General features: G+C 40.3%; 1 protein-coding gene and 1 pseudogene across 1 annotated transcript in view; both read left to right on the top strand.

Moving 5' to 3' along the window:
* Positions 1-379: 379 nt before the first annotated feature.
* Positions 380-1,154, top strand: LOC127649023 (5-beta-cholestane-3-alpha,7-alpha-diol 12-alpha-hydroxylase-like; annotated as a pseudogene).
* Positions 1,155-5,419: 4,265 nt separating this feature from the next.
* The window catches only part of gjc2 (gap junction protein gamma 2), a 37,563-nt gene continuing 29,232 nt past the window's right edge, over positions 5,420-13,750 (top strand). The window contains exon 1 of the mRNA XM_052133913.1: positions 5,420-5,512. The gene's annotated coding sequence lies outside the window, so the exon portion shown is untranslated. The remainder of the gene's footprint in view (positions 5,513-13,750) is intronic.

The following is a 13,750-nucleotide window of genomic DNA, read 5'->3' as shown; positions in this document are numbered from 1 at the left end:
AACAGAAACACAATAGTATATATTTCACTCAATATTTTGAGCCATTTCCTGGCCCTCTACAACAGAAATTGAAAAGATGTGAGTCCTGCGACCTGGAATGACAGCTGGGTTGAATTTAAACACAACTGCCAAGAATGAGGAATCAAAAACAGAGCAGAATGTTGCCTGAGATATGCCAAAACAGGAGCATGGGTTACGTCCTTCAAATCCTTCACGTTCTATTCATTTCTGTCATAGGTTTTCTTTACCTTCTGGGGGCTTTTCGACACAAACAGGCTGGAGAACCCCCTCTAGATGAAGGCCCAATTCCCAGGCTCGGCCATGTGCTGGAATTCAGGAAATACAAAACAAAATTCCTGTAGATAATGAAAAAAAAAGCATGGAGATATTATCACAGTACTACTGGGAGGCCTTTATTACACTTCCATTATGGATCCACTTTTGCATATATACGTTTGCAGAGCAACTGCTTGCAAGAGTTATTTTTGGCTAAATGAGCACAAGTTGCCCCAATCATCAAGCACCAAATAGCTCATGGGAGACTGTCTATTTGTCATTACTCAATCAAGGCCATGATGAACAATCTTCAGAACTTGATGCTCCTTAGTGTTGTATCTGGGAATGTCAAGGCTTGGCAAGAAACTGGACTGTTTGCTTACAGCTACAACATTGTCATCCATGCTGACTACATGGCACTCTCTGGTAATGAGTCTCCCAAGAGTACAGGGACTTCAGAAGAAGGGAAGGAAATTGACAAACAACACTCAGAAGAACTAACTCTTCCCATATCTGGCTTATGGGGTCCTGGACCCTGGCGAGAAGATAGAGGAAGAACGTTTGTAGAAGCTTTTCTGGAACCTGTTTTTGGTGCAGAAAATGAGCTCCAGAGACAACAACTGGGTGCAAAACAACAACAGGCAACTGAGAAGAGCAAGCAAAAGTTTATGTGGGTTCTGTTTCTACTTCTCTGGGCATCTCAAGGAATCACGGGTCCTGTAGCCTTCTGTCTTCTCTTGTATCTAATGAAGCACCCTGATGCAATGGCAGCTGTCAAGAAGGAGGTTCTCAGAGAAACTGGGCAGGGTGTAAAGTTAGGTGGGCCACTGATTAACTTGACCAGGGACATGGTCCTCAAAACATCCATCCTAGAGTAAAAAGGTGTTTTCACAATATCTCACAGAGACCATGTATGTGTGTGTTTACTGTGTCACAAATGGACTTTACCCATAATAGAACAGTTGTCAGACAATAAGCTTAAGAATGTCTGAGAATTGACTGACCTTTGCACCTGTCAGGTTTGTATGTGTTTTTGTTCATGTCTTTTACTTTGCTAAATATGTTCCATGCCATGTTTGTTCCTGTTTCCTTGTCATGTGATCTTGTCATGTGTTTCCCATGTTCTTATGTCTTGTCCCCATTGGTTCATTGGGTTGTTAGCAGTCTAGTTATCTTGTTATCAGTTCTTCCTTGTCATTGGCTATCATTGTCATGTATTCTCCCAAGACCAAGTATTTAGCCCTCATATTTGCCATTTCCATTGTTGAGTATTATGAACGTTGTTAATTTAAGCCAAGTCATTTCAAGTTAAGTTAAGTTAAGTTAAGTTAAGTTAAGTTAAGTTAAGTTAAGTTAAGTTAAGTTAAGTTAAGTTGTTCATGTAGGTTTTGTAGTCCTGTTTGGAGTTAGGGTTTATTGGATTCCACGTCATGGCCACCGAGCAGAGGTGGGTAGAGTAGCCAAAAACAGTACTCAAGTAAAAGTACAATTACTTCAAAAACATAATTACTCAAAGTAGAAGTAAAAGTACTAACATAAATAATTAGTTGAGTAAGAGTAAGAAAGTATCCAATTAAAAGAGTACTCAAGTAGTTAGTAACTCGTTCCTTTCACAAATGACATAATAGATGTTCACTCCCCTATATTCCATTACAAAATACACATTGAGCATGTACTACAGAATTATTATTAATGGAAATTCTGTCATCATTCACCATCATGTTGTTCCAAACCTGTATGACTTTCTTTCTATCATGCAACACAATAAGGCGATATTAGACAGAATGTTTGCCTGAGTCACTGTTTACTTTCAGTGAATGTTTATATATATATATATATATATATATATGTGTGTGTGTGTGTATGTATTATATTGGAAGTGAATGGTGACCTAGGCTGTCATCCCTAACATTCTGTCTAACATATTTTGTGTTCCACATAATACAAAGCCTCACATTGGTTTGGAACAACATGAGGGTACAGAAATATTAAAGAATATTACAGAATATAAAATTATAGCTGAGCTATCACTTTAAAGAGATAGTTTACCCAAAAATGTTAATTCTCTCATTATATACTCACCCTCATGCCATCCCAGATGAGTATGACTTCCTTTCTACAGCAGAACACAAATTTTTAAAAGATTATTTTAGCTCTGTAGGCCAAATGTTTGATGCTCCAAAAAGCACATAAATGCAGTATAAATGTAATCCATAAGACTCCAGTGGTTAGATACAGGTCTTCAGAAGTGATATGATAGGTGTGGGTGAGAAACAGATAAATATTTGTCATTTTTTGCTAGACAGCAGGGGTGATATGCAGAGAAGAATGTGAATCACCAAAAACACAAGAAGAATGTGAAAGTGATTTGTTTCTCTGTTTCTCGTCCACACCTATCACATCACTTCTGAAGATACTGATTTAACCACTAGAGTCTTATGGATTATTTTTATGCTGACTTGTGTTTGTTTGTTTAGCTTTAAAATGTTTCCACCCATTCACTTGCATTGTATGGACCTACAGAGCTGAGAAAATCTTAATTTAAGTTCAGCAGAAGAAAGAAAGTCATACACATCTGGGGTTGCATGAGGGTGAGTAAATAATGAGAATTGTAATTTTTGGGTGAACTATCCCTTTAAGAGCTCTTGTCAGATCTAGATGAATGTGTCAATAAGAAGAGAAGTTTGGAAACATTTCTAGTATTTATTACAGTGAAAATGTCCCACAAGGACTTTATATATAATGCTGAAATATAATGCATTCTTTTGCTATTTCATAGCTTTTAAAGTCCTGTGTGGATTTTTATTTCATTGTTGTTACTGTTTTCAGTGTCCTAAGTATTTAGTTCGTTGTACAGCATTACTGCCGCTCTCTAAATGTAGAGCATGCAGCTTACATAGGGCACCAACCCTGATCGTGGAACACTCGCTGTGTCTGAAACCATCCCCTATCCACTATATAGTGCACTATTTCGAGTTTTCGCTATTTTGTAGGAGTGTCTGAATTCTGAGTGATGTTTAAATGGATTTATACAGTTAATCCACCTGAAGTAGCTGTGATAGTTTTTAGTACCCCTGCAAGGGCACAGAGTAAATGCATAAATACTGCTTATGACATGCGGGACAAAGCTGATATATTTCTGCACTAATTAAAAAATGTACACTTAAAAATGTATGTCATAAGAGCCCAGTAACAGAATCACTCTGAAAATTACCATCTCATTACACAGAAAAGCCCGCGTTAGAATTTGAGCCAAAACTTACCTCAGCGTGCTGCCTTAATTTGGAGCTGTGACTTTAATCTTGAAATATCAGCTTGTCTTGGTGTTAAACGAAAGCATTGCATGACAAAACTATTCTTTTTTTCACTGTATGGAGTTTGAAGAGTTTGATGCTGCTGCACTGATGACTCATCGTGTGCAGCTGTGAACTTCCGCTCTCGTAAAAGTACCATTCAATAATCTCTCAATAAATTACATATTAATTCAAATTAAACCCAGTAATGTAACAACAGTTACACATTGTAAAGAAGTAAAAGTAAAAAAAATCATTAGAAATCTACTTGAGTGAGAGTTAAAATTACCCACTTTTAATCCTACTCTAAAAGTAAAAATTTCCCCAAAATGTTACTCAAGTAAATGTAACGGAGTAAATGTAATGAGTTACTACCCACCTCTGCTGCCGAGCCAGTGCCACCTACTGCTCCATGCATGTCACAGCCATGACTCATTCTACTTCATGCCAAGTCACAGCCACGCCTGAGACAGCTCCATGCATGTCACAGCCAAGCTTCAGTCTGCTCCATGCAATGTCTCAGGCTCACCTCTGGTCAACGAGTCAACACCCAAGCCTACCATGGTCAATGAGCCAATGCCCATGTCTGCCATGGCCAATGAACCAGCGTTGCATGCCTTGTCTGTCCATCCCAGAGCCAGCATTGCAAACCTTGGGCTATTTGAGTTGGAATTGGTTCTCGCCCTTGTGCCCACCCTGAGTTCTCCTAATCAGCCGTTTCCCCCAAGCCACCGGCTCGATCATCGCACTCTGAGATATCCCAGACATGGAGAACATTCGAAACTCTGACTCCGTCTAGACTCTCCAAGCCCTGGACTCCATCTTGGCCTGTCGATCCCTCGACATCACCTCACCTCTCCATTCCCTCAGCTACACCGCGGTCCTTCAGCCTGTCGGCTTTTCCGGGGGCCCTCGTCCCTCCAGCTCCTCCTTGGTCTGTTGGTCAACTAGCTCCGATCCTCTGGCTACATTTCATATCTCCGATCCTTCAGCTGTACCAGGGACCTCCATCACTACAGCTCCACCTTGGTCCTCCCTGTCTCCGGCTCCACCCTGACCCTTAGAGTCTTCATCTAATCTCTTGGTATCCAGTTCTCCATGGTTTCTCCCCTCAAGCCTCTAATGGCTCCGCCGTGGTCTCATGCTCCATGCTCTGTCACTCCAGGCCATGCCCCACACATTGTTTCACCATGTATGCATGTCCTGCCACGTAACCACGTCAAGTCACACACTATACGTATACAGTACATATTTGTCTTTTAAAGTCAAACGATAGCTTTGTGTGAGGAACAGACCTAAATTTATGTCAGTTTTTTTTATTAATTAATTTTACCTTCCGCTGTAGCTCTCAAATTGCATAAATCTGAATAAATTGACACATCAAGGTTGGATACGACCAATGTAAGTTTATTTACATCAAACCTGGTGCAACGTGTCATTTGATCATTCTGATCGTGTGCTGTTACTTTGTATTGGCTATGATTGTTAAACTACGGTATATAATGTCTAATAATTTTAAAGAAACCATACAGATTGACCATTTGAAAGATCTCACTGAACAATCTAAAATTGCTCATGCAATGCCACCAGTCTTACAATCTTTGTTCAGTTCTCCACTTAGCACTGGAACAGGTTCATTGGCTTCAAGGGATTGCAAGATGTAACAGAGATAGTAGCGACTAAATCTGGCCGGAAAAAACACAATAAAAAAACAACACAATCACGAGAGTGCATCCTCATGTGGGCTAGCCTGGAGAACAAAGGGGTCTATTGGTCAATTGTGTTCACAGTGTCACTGCCTGGTAGTGAAAGGTTTTGAGGAAAATTGTCCATTGTCCATACTTGTCCGGCTGTGGTGAGACAGTCAAAGGTTGTGGTTTCACTATTCATCCCTGGTATTTCTACATAGTAAGGAGATACTGATCTACCATTAATGTGGAGAGGTAGGTGATCTGTTTAGTGTTAGTGTTTGTTAGTGTTGGCATGTTTTGAACTGCATGTGCTGTGCACAAAGTGTCTAGAAAGAGAATCTTATAATGTTTTAAGTGGTTTAGAAGTTGTTTATATTTGCTTTTAACACTTTATATATAGATAGGTATCATTAGGTTAAGGTTAATTTCTCATCCTTACAGGCAGCTAGTCCAATTTTTGTCTGTGATATGACATGACTGTCATTCCTACATTAAACATAAGCTTGTAAGTTCTGGCATGATTGGTCTATTGTGAGGCACAGATGTGATTACCCAGACTGTTGAGTCTGCTATCAAAGACCAGTGAGAAGAATCAGATTGACAAAAACAATTCAGCCCATACACACAATGTAAGTATTCATCAGCATGTGTGCTTTTATTATTTTTCTTTCAATCAACAGACACACACAGATGCACATCATGTTATCACAAAAACAGTAAGTGTAAAAATCAGTCTAAGCTACTTTCCGATACAATTCTCAGAGGATTTGAAAAGGGCTTTTTTTGTCTTGCAAATGTGGAAGGACACGTGTTGAAATATATGTAGTACAACTTACAATTTGGTTATGTAAACTGTAACAATCTAACTATACTTAAAAAAGAATTACAATTCTCATTATTTACTCACCCTCATGCAACCCCAGATGTGTATGACTTTCTTTCTTCTGCTGAACTTAAATTAAGATTTTCTCAGCTCTGTAGGTCCATACAATGCAAGTGAATGGGTGAAAACATTTTAAAGCTAAACAAACAAACACAAGTCAACATAAAAATAATCCATAAGACTCTAGTGGTTAAATCAGTATCTTCAGAAGTGAGCAAATGATGCATTGTTTAACACTGCTTTACTTACCAGTACACATGGGGTTGTAGGAGACCCTGGCAAATATGAATTTACGTAATGTTGGTAGTAATTTATGAGTTTAAAGGAATGAACAGGAAGGATTCTAGCTACACAAGCTCAATTTGATGGGTTAATGCTATCTGACCTGTGTCAGACTGCAATTCATACTGCAATGCAAAACCATGTTGCAAACTGTCATTTTTCTCTTTCAGTTTAACAACTGTCATTGCGGTGAACCAATCTGAATGTTAAGCAAGTTAAATGTAGGTAAACTGTTGACATGTTTCAGTTTAACGGCAGAGACATGTGAAGCTGTCCCGAGGCACCGAGGCTTGTGCAACTCAAGAGCAAATTAGGTATGTTCAGAGGGCTGGCACAATAGCTTTGCATTGGTAAGGCACTTGTGTCTTCGTAAAATATAAAGTATGTTCTTGGCCTATGTTTCCAACTAAGAGTTATTTTGAACTCTTTGTACTGTGCAACATGATCATGAACATGATTTTTGCATCGGCTCAAGCATGTTTACCTTCACTTGTGATGTGATCAGAGGTGCGTTACGTCAACAGCATGGGAGAACCAGGTTTGCATCCCGCATTGAAACCAGGAAGTAATAGCGTTCGCACAATCAATAATGTGCCCGATTCGGATGTTGTGTTTTTCCCTCTAAGATAACATTTTTACTCCACTGATGGTTAGCTTTTGGTTTGGGGTTTGAGTTGGGGGGTTCAGTTTATAAAATATGCATTTCTCTTCACTATTTTACAACCTGTACAGCTGAAAACAATTGGCTTCACAATACGACAGTTGTCAATGCGGTTCCATATCATAGTATGATAAAATTATATAATAGGCAACTGCATAACATGAATGACAGTAAAGTCATTAAGTTAATTGGCAAGAAACAATGTTCAGTTAAACTGGCACAACTGATCAGCTTTTTTATTTGTTTACAACAGGACAGTATGCTATATGGACATGTAATTTAATGAGGTTAATAGAGAAATTAATAGTCATTTTGAAGCATATGTATAAAATCATGACCACTCATTTGAGATGAAGAATTCAGTCATAACAGTAACCTCATAAATACTCTTTTATTCTAAAAGTGGCAGGGGTGCCTTATGAGGTCTGCCAATTTAGAATCACATGACCAGCTGAATACTACTCACTTAATCTCAGTATTGGCCCTGTTATTGAACTCTTTCACTAATGCATAATTAATTTCTACAATGGCATTGGTAACAAAAATCTACTGTGTATAAATGATGCAGCATCCAGGCCACCAGGTGTCAGTGTAAGCCAATAAATCCCACTTCGACATACTTCAAAAAATGACTGAGTGCACCTTTAATCTAAATCTAAATTAGATTTTATCATTTCAAACAATGTTGCAAAGTTCAGTTAGTCAAAGACAATGACTCACCAAGTGCTGCACATGCTAGAAAATCTCTATTCTCTCTTTGAATCCATGCAGCCTTTGAATAATATAAATAACTGGCCTTTTTCTATGAGTTTAGACTACTGTTGTGGGTCAGAACACCACAAATGAGCTTGGTCAGTGTGACTGTGCACCTGTATGGTTAAAATAAAATGATATAGACAGGAAATAATCTGTACAACCGAAACATCATGGTCAACAAATACTGCACCAAAATGGGAATATTGTCACCAGATTGTCTTCCCATCAATACTGCCGCTTCCTATAAGCAGACTATGCAGTCTGCGTAGGGCACCAACTCCCTAGGGGGGGGACCAGAAAGTCCACCGGCTGCCCTTACTTGCACGTTATACATTATTCAAGGACCCGAAAGCAACTGCGGAACACAGATTTCTGCGCCACCACAGGTTGATCGCTTGCCCCTGCCTGGCCACCCCTTTGAAAAACAATAGGTTATTCACATAACCCCGGTTCTCTGAAACATCGAGTGGAGAAATCCACCTATCAGAAGGGCATCCGTACCTGACCTCTGCAGAAGCATCCAATTTGACCAAGTCTGGCTAGACAGACAGAAGCTCGTGACCTATGCTCGGTAAGGACCCACCCACGTGGGTTACTCTGCAGAACCAGCCGGCTCATTGGCGAACGAGGGGTCCCCTGAGAGAATGACCACAGGGAACGCTGGGTTATTTTGATCGGCCCAGCTAAGAGAGGCTTCACCGTTTCCCCCATCATAGTTGCAGATTTTGAGGTCGGTGTACAGGGTAGCGGCGACCTTGAGCCTTCGGCGCCTGAGTTTTTTAGGCAGCGCCAGGCAGTGGCTACAGTTTTCCGTAAATTCTAGAGCCTCCCTTGTGTGTTTGAGACCCATGCATGCAAAACCGAAAGGATGAGGGTCTCTGGCTGTGATGAGGGCACCGCACGCAGTCGGGCAGGCATGCGATAGGTTGACCCCGGAGGAAGCCGCAGGTTTGGAAAATGCAATATTAGGGCGAAGCGTAAAATCCGTGGCGCGTAGCCGTGGAGCAGGGGAAGTGGTGAGAGAGAAAGGCGGGCAGCCTGGTGGTAGTTTAAGCGAGCATGGGCGGCTTGCAATAAACAGGAAACAGCTAACTAAAGTATGGCTTCAGAAGACTTGGCATAAGGCATTAGTTGTATTGGTTACTTTTGGTTTTTGTTTGTCCTTTACCTGAAATATTCAGTGGACATCAAAGGCCTGTTTTGGTACTTCAACATGTTTACTATACTAATGATCTGCTCTTAACTCTGGTATAGGTTACAGGATTTATATGGTAAAAAAACAGTGCACAAAAAAACTTAAGACTTTGTCTAAAGGTTGGAATTTTGGAAGTCTGGCTGACAGAATAAGTCTGTTTGATTTTGGATTAGAGTGTCTGACAAATGCATACAAGTTAACAATCAATATAAATGAAATTGTGCATTTGTGATTTTTACAATTCTACAGGTCTACTAACAATGTTAGTCAAGTTTTTTTTTGTTGCACTAAACCCCCCCAACCATTATAATCAAACCACTGTACCTTTTATTAAACACTTCTTCACTTGTGAATTTAACTACAATATTTATGTTTGTCACAACTAATGCATCTAGGCTTTGCTGTCAGATTCATCCTTCAATTTCAGCCTACTTGCAATGTGCATTACATTGACACATCATTGCAAAAATCTGTGCAGAAATGTGCTGCAATGATTCAAACTGATATGATCAGGGACCTTTTTGAACCTTCAGCCACTCATTTCTAATGTTATACAGGTGAAACTCGAAAAATTAGAATATCGTGCAAAAGTTCATTAATTTCAGTAATTCAACTTAAAAGGTGAAACTAATATATTATATAGACTCATTACAAGCAACGTAAGATATTTCAAGCCTTTATTTGATATAATTTTGATGATTATGGCTTACAGCTTATGAAAACCCCAAATTAGAATATTACATGAAATCAATAAAAAAAAAGGATTTTAAATACAGAAATGTCGGCCCTCTGAAAAGTATAATCATGCATATGTACTCAGTACTTGGTTTGGGCCCCTTTTGCATTAATTACTGCCTCAATGCGGCGTGGCATGGATGTTATCAGCCTGTGGCACTGCTGAGGTGTTATGGAAGACCAAGATGCTTCAATAGCGGCCTTCAGCTCTTCTGCATTGTTTGGTCTCATGTCTCTCATCTTTGTCTTGGCAATGCCCCATAGATTCTCTATGGGGTTCAGGTCAGGCGAGTTTGCTGGCCAATCAAGCACAGTAATACCATGGTCATTGAACCAGGTTTTGGTACTTTTGGCAGTGTGGGCAGGTGCCAAGTCCTGCTGGAAAATGAAGTCAGCATCTCCATAAAGCTTGTCTGCTGAAGGAAGCATGAAGTGCTCTAAAATGTCCCAGCAGACGGCTGCGTTGACTCTGGACTTAATAAAGCACAGTGGACCAACACCAGCCGATGACATGGCTCCCCAAACCAACACAGACTGTGGAAACTTCACACTGGACTTCAAGCATCTTGGATTGTGTGCCTCTCCATTCTTCCTCCAGACTCTGGGACCTTGGTTTCCAAATGAGATGCAAAATTTGCTCTCATCAGAAAAGAGGACTTTGGACCACTGAGCAACAGACCAGTTCTTTTTTTCTTTAGCCCAGGTAAGACGTTTGACATTTGAAGCCCATGTCCAGGACCCGTCTGTGTGTGGTGGCTCTTGATGCAGTAACTCCAGCCTCAGTCCACTCCTTGTGAAGCTCCCCACACATTTGAATGGCCTTTTCCTGACAATCCTCTCCAGGCTACGGTCATCCCTGCTGCTTGTGCACCTTTTTCTTCCACACTTTTCCCTTCCACTTAACTTTCTATTAATGTGCTTTGATACAGCACTTTGAGAACATCCAACTTTTTTGCAATTACCTTTTGAGGCTTTCCCTCCTTGTGGAGGGTGTCAATGACGGTTTTCTGCACAACTGTCAGGTCAGCAGTCTTCCCCATGATTGTGAATTCAACTGAACCAGACTGAGAGACCATTTAAAGGCTCAGGAACCCTTTGCAGGTGTTTAGCTGATTAGAGTGTGACACTTTGAACCTACAATACTGAACCTTTTCACAATATTCTAATTTTCTGAGATTCTGAATTTGGGGTTTTCATAAGCTGTAAGCCATAATCATCAAAATTATATCAAATAAAGGCTTGAAATATCTTACTTTGCTTGTAATGAGTCTATATAATATATTAGTTTCACCTTTTAAGTTGAATTACTGAAATTAATTAGCTTTTGCATGATATTCTAATTTTTCGAGTTTCACCTGTATAGCCGCAAGTGCTACAACACAGCACAATGTTTATTAGTCTTTCCTCACAATTTATGCTTATCATTAGAATCTATCTATTATACTTCTTATTACCTCATGTGACTGGATGGGCCAAGTTTCTGAACACTGAATAGCATTGACATGCAAATGTGGATGTCATGTGTTGAAGTATTCATCCACTTGACAGCATGTACTATGGTAATGTAACTATGCCATCTAGTGGTTTCAAACATGAGGATAGGACTATTGACTGACTGATTGTTTGAGATAGAATAACTTATTTAATTATTAAATGATTAAAACGGAAAAATATAATTAAAATGATAATTAAAATATATATATATTTTGTCTAATAATCTAATTTTTATTATAGGCCTATTATCAAATGTGTGTAATGGAGCACTTTATTTAGGCCTATATGGAACTAGAAAAATTCATTGATGACAGCTAATAAAAATAATAGTAGAGGCAATGATGAATATTTATGCCTTGAATGAATATTGTGCGCACATTTTAAGTCTCCCGTGTGTTGCGGTTGTACAGAGACAGTTCCAAACTAAATTGTGCCCAAGACAAAAAATGACCAAAACAGTGATTGCGAGTGGGCTGGCCAATGGGTTGGCCAGGCTTCAGTCCATAGTGGCCACAGCCACGCCTGACCACCCCCTAGCTCCGCCACTGTTTATATGTTGCACATTTTGTATATGTGTATATGCTTTGAAATGTCATTTAATAATTTCAGTTTCTGTTAGCAAACACAATGCTTTGATATTTTTTTACCTTTTACATTTTTGCAGTTTCATGACTTTCATGAGGGGAGCACACACAGACTTGTTTTGAGAGAGACGTTAGGTCTAGGTTGTAAACCTGTGTTTTGAGAAGACCATCCTATTGCAAAACATATGTCTTGTAAAGACACACCATTCGTCCATACCCATGAGGAGGCCATGCCTCTAGTTGTGTGTGCTTTAACACCATTTGTGCAGATCTTACCCTGCAACTCTTAAGCCAGGGCAATCGCATCAACGGTTCAGTGAGAAAGTCTTGCTTGGAGACGCACATTCCTTTTGTGCATCTTCCAAAGCACACAAAAAGCTGATCAGACAGCCTGAACTGGCGGGTGCGCTCAGTGTATGCATGTAGCGCCTGCACAGGGCATAACAAATGCAAGGATTGTTCTTCACCCAAATTAAATAGAGGAGGGAAGAAAGCTTGAAGGTGTACCACCTGCGCTCTGAAGGACGTGGTAAGAACCTTGGGCACATAACCTTTTCTGGGTTTGACAGTGGCTTTTGAAAGACCATGGCCAAACTCCAGACATGAATTTTCAGTTGATAGTGCATGCAAGTCACCAACCTGTTTTACTGAGGCCAGAGCCAGCAGTAGTGTGGTCTTAATGGAGAGCATGAGGAAATCAACAAAGTCCAAAGGCTCGAAGCCCTGCGAGCCCTTTAAGGACCAAAGTTAGGTCCCAAATTGGGACTGTATCCGGCCAAAGTGGATTTAATTGTCATAAAAGGAACTTTATGATTCAATCATGATTGCCTATAGTGGCACTGGCTTCAGGTGCATGATACGCAGAGATAATCACCACATAAACTTTGCGCATTGACGGAGTGAGACCTGTGTCTAATCGCTCTTGAAGTAATATGAAAATTTAATGTATGGGGCAGTTTACTGGGTCACCAATCAGTGAACACATTCCATTTTAACACATAGAGGAGTCACATGGATGGCGCTCTGGCCTGAAAAATGGTGTTCATGACTGAATGCGTCAGTTCTGATGCATTTAGAGCGCTCCGTTCAGAGGCCACACATGCAGGTTCAACAGCTTGGGCTGGGGATGCCAGATTGTGCCTTGCGTCTGAGAGAGGAGTTCCCTACTCCCATGGCGAGCTTTATAACAACTCTGTCATTTCCGGAAACCTTGGCTGATTGGGCCATTTTTTAACAATTAACAGAATTGTTTCCATGTCCACTCAGACTTTGCTGATGAAAGAATGAAGGAGGCACACTGGGGGAAGTGCATACTTGCGTTTTGCCGGCCATACGTGGGCCAGCGTGTCATGGCAACATTTATACACCACTACGGTTGTGTTATCTGAATGAATCAGAATGTGGTGATTCACAATATCAGAATGAAAAGCTCTCAAAGTTACAAAGACAGCCAGTAGCTCTAGGTGGTTGACATGTCACGGCTGTTTCGCACCTGTTACCAGGTGTCGAAAGTCAGGCATCCATTAAACACCGTGCCCAACCTGTGTCGAATGCATTTGTGGTCAGCACATTCTTTCTGAAAACATGACCCAGCATAACACCCTGTTGTTAGAAGGCTGGTGCTGTCCATGGTGCTAGAGCAGCCAGACAGTGGCGAGTTACCGTAATGCACAGGAAAATAAAATTACTTCGGTGGTAATGGTTTTTCAGTTTGAACTGAAACAGACACAGAAGAATGGTCTGTATGCACTCGTTCATGAGGTGCACATGCATGAACTACTAAAAAGGAGATTTTAAAAAAGTGTGCTTTTCGCAATTTGACATTAGACCAGATTTCCATATGGCAAAGCAGCAAGTCTCTGTGTTCGCTCAGTAGTGCCAGTAGTTACACCGATACATT

The sequence above is a fragment of the Xyrauchen texanus genome, chromosome 9 (assembly GCF_025860055.1).
Source record: "Xyrauchen texanus isolate HMW12.3.18 chromosome 9, RBS_HiC_50CHRs, whole genome shotgun sequence".
In the NCBI taxonomy this organism is placed as follows: Eukaryota; Metazoa; Chordata; class Actinopteri; order Cypriniformes; family Catostomidae; genus Xyrauchen; species Xyrauchen texanus.
The sequence above is the reverse complement of the archived record's forward strand: the minus strand, read 5'-3'. Positions and strand labels throughout refer to the sequence as shown.